The following is a 3,436-nucleotide window of genomic DNA, read 5'->3' as shown; positions in this document are numbered from 1 at the left end:
TTGGACATTTGGACATATTTAGAAGCTTTGTCTTCTATGTCTGAGATCCTTTCTTCTGCCTCCTGCACTCTGTTACCAAGAGATTCTACCATATTTTTCAGATCTTTGAGGGCTGCAATCTCTTGCCTTAATGTTTCAAAATCTTTGGTGGTTTTGTCTTTGAATTCGTTGAATTATTTTTATTTTTTTGAATTCAGGGAACTTTTTTGATGTTACATGACAAGATGGGGCTCCCTAGGCCCCTCCTGTTCTTTAGGGGGTGTGGGTGGAAACTGTGTTGAGGGGAGATTCTCAGTGAGGTGGGGGACTGAGTAGGCAGGGGCACCCCAGCAGCTAAGGGTCTTTCTCTTCCTCTCATGTTCTGGCTTGGGCTGGTGGTCTGGGAGTTCTTACTCCTTGGAGGCCATGTGGGCCATAAGATCCACCACCCTGTTGCTGTAGTGAAATTCATTATCATACCAGGCAATGAGTTTGACAAAGTGGTCATTGAGGGCAATGCCAGCCCCAGCATCAAAGGTGGAAGAATGGCTGTCACTGTTGAAGTCAGAGGTGACGACCTGGTGCTCAGTGTAACTCAGGATGCCCTTGAGGGGGCCCTCTGATGCCTGCTTCACCACCTTCTTGATATCATTGTATTTGGCAGCCTTCTCCAGATGGCAGGTGAGATCCATGACCAACATGTTGGCAGTGGGGACACGGAAGCCACGCCAGTAAGCTTCCCATTCAGCTTAGGGATGACCTTGCCCACAGCCTTGGCTGCACCAGTTGAGGCAGGGATGATGTTCTGGAGAGCCCCGTGACCATCATGCCACAACTTCCCAGAGGGGCCATCCACAGTCTTCTGGGTGGCAGTGATGGGATGGACTGTGGTCATGAGTCCCTCCACAATGCCAAAGTTGTTATGGATGACCTTAGCTAAGGGGGCTAAGCAGTTGGTGGTGCAGGAGGCATTGCTGACAATGCTGAGGCTGTTTTTGTACTTATGGTTCACACCCATCATGAACACGGGAGCATCAGCAGAAAGGGCAGAGATGATGACCCTTTTGGCACCCTCTAGAGGTCAGCCCCAGCTTTCTCCATGGTGGTGAAGATGCCAGTGGACTCCACAACATACTCAGCACCTGCCTCACCCCATTTGATTTTGGTGGGATCTCGCTCCTGGAAGATGGTTATGGGATTTCCATTGATGACAAGCTTCCCGTTCTCAGCCTTGACTGTGCCATGGAATTTGCCATGGGTGGAATCATACTGGAACATGTAGACCATGTAGTTGAGGTCAATGAAGGGGTCATTGGTGGTGACAATATCCACTTTGGCAGAGTAAAAAGCAGCCCTGCAGACCAGGTGCCCAATCCAACCAAAGCCGTTTATTCCGACCTTCAGTTTCACCATGGTGCCTCGGGGATGTGGCTGGCGCTGCACTAGAAGAAGCAGCTGTCTGACGAACGGGAGAGCCAGAGAGCCTGAATTCGTTGAATTCTTGAGTGAACTTTTGGAATGCTCCTTGAATTTCTAGTTCTATCTTTGCCTCTATTCTATTAATCTTATTTGCAATCCAAATTCTGAATTCAATTTCTGACATCTCAGCCATCTGTTTATAAAGGGGATCTTCAGTTTTATCTGCCACATCCTTTCTTTGGGGGGTTGATCTACTCTGGTTATTCGTATTACCAGAGCTTTTCTGCTGATTCCACCCCATGATTATTTTAACCCATTTGGCTTTTCCTCTTGAGGTTTGTCAAGGACCCATACAGTGTTATGGCCTGATAGACTGGGGACCTGCTTGGTGTAGTGGGTTTCAGTGGCTCTGTCTTATTTTCAGCTGGTCTCTGTCCTACCCTGGTGATTCAGTTAGTCTTGGTTGAAGTCTCTGCTGTGGAGATTGGAGATTCTTTATGAGCTCAACAACAGGGGCTTTTGGTTTTCATTTGTCAAGAGTTGAAGCTTAAGATGCTTTTCATGAGGAGAGTGCTTTTCCTTTGCCAGACTGTGGTTCATCTAAAAGGCCTTCATGGGCTAGGAGGCAAAACCTCGGCAGAGTTGTTGTTGGCATTCATTTAACTTGCATATTCTTCAACAAGGGGAATCACCAGGATGATTTAAAGAGGAACAATGGTGTGGCTTTTTCTAGTGCTTTAATCTTGCTCCCTGGTGGGTGAAGCCCCTGCCACACTCACTGTAAGAGAAGGGCTCTCCTGGCCATGCTGGGGCCAGGGGCTCTGAGGTTGCACTTCAGGAGGTAGATCAGCTCACACTCTAGACCCTGGAAGGGCTTGGGGCCTGCATGCGGCCGCGGGTGTCTTAGCAGGTTCCCTGCCAGTGGAAGTTCTAGCCACACTGGTCTCCCCACTGTGGCCCCGGGTGCTGCATGAGTCTGCACGGTTTGGTGAGATCTTGCCACACTGTGGCGGGAGAAGGGTCTGTCCCAACCGTGCGCACCCTCGGGTGACCTGCAGCAGGCCACACAGGCAGAGGCGCCTGGCCCTCTCCCCACAGAAGAAATAAAAGGGGAAATCATTAACTTCCTTGATCATAACAACAATGAAGACACAAGCTACCGAAACCTGTGGGATACTGTAAAAACAGTTCTGAGAGGAAAATTTATCACTTTAGATGCCTACATTTAAATTTTTTTTTTTTAATTTCAACATTTTCCCTCTAGATTTTTCTCATTTTTTTTGCTTTTCTTTCTTTATTTTTCTAGTTTAAATTTAATCTTCCGTTGTTGTCTTCTTTATAGGATATACAGTTTTAGCTCTGTAGAGAAAGAGTCTCATTTTATTGCCCTCGGTAGTGTGCCATGGTGTCACACAGCTCACAGCAACCTCCAATTCCTGTGCTTTGCAACTCTCTTGCTTCAGCTTCCCAAGGAGATGGGACGGACTATAGGTACCTGCCTTAACACCCAGCTATTTTTTGTTACAGTTTGGCCAGGGCTGTATTATATGGGGCCAGCACCCTACCCATTGAGCCACCGGTGACACCCATTTTCCATTGTTGCCTTCTATTAGAACTTCATTTTTGCCAGTGTTTCTACTCCTATCATTTGGTTTTCCCCCCAGTTTTATCCCATAACTTTTCTGTTTGCTTGTTTTGGTTTGATTTATAGCATTTTTGTCTTTCCTCTCTACTTGGTGGAGGTGGAGTACTGTGTGTGAACTGGCTAGCAAAGAATTGCTGACCTCAAGGGAACCACCCAACCCAGCTCCCCCAGAGGTTGGGGGCTTTTAAGTTTGGGTCAAAGTACCCTACTCTACACTTATATTACTCCTATCTCCCTCTTTCTGTGCCTCTCTTCTTTTTGTCAGTATTCCCTTTTACTCACCCCCTCTCCTTTCTCTCTTTTCTTTTCTTTTTTCCCTTTTTGCTGTTCAAACTTCTCATCCTTATGGTCCTATACCAAAAGCACTCATTGAAACCCTACTCCAGAGGCATG

At 47.1% G+C, this 3,436-nt stretch overlaps 1 pseudogene across 1 annotated transcript; it reads right to left on the bottom strand.

Moving 5' to 3' along the window:
• Positions 1-339: 339 nt before the first annotated feature.
• LOC100952494 lies at positions 340-1,392 on the bottom strand (annotated as a pseudogene). The gene has a single exon (XR_155083.3). The product of XR_155083.3 is annotated as a glyceraldehyde-3-phosphate dehydrogenase pseudogene (transcript).
• Positions 1,393-3,436: the final 2,044 nt, after the last annotated feature.

The sequence above is a fragment of the Otolemur garnettii genome, unplaced genomic scaffold, assembly GCF_000181295.1.
Source record: "Otolemur garnettii isolate 467f Iridium unplaced genomic scaffold, OtoGar3 scaffold00735, whole genome shotgun sequence".
Lineage (NCBI taxonomy): Eukaryota > Metazoa > Chordata > Mammalia > Primates > Galagidae > Otolemur > Otolemur garnettii.
The sequence above is the reverse complement of the archived record's forward strand: the minus strand, read 5'-3'. Positions and strand labels throughout refer to the sequence as shown.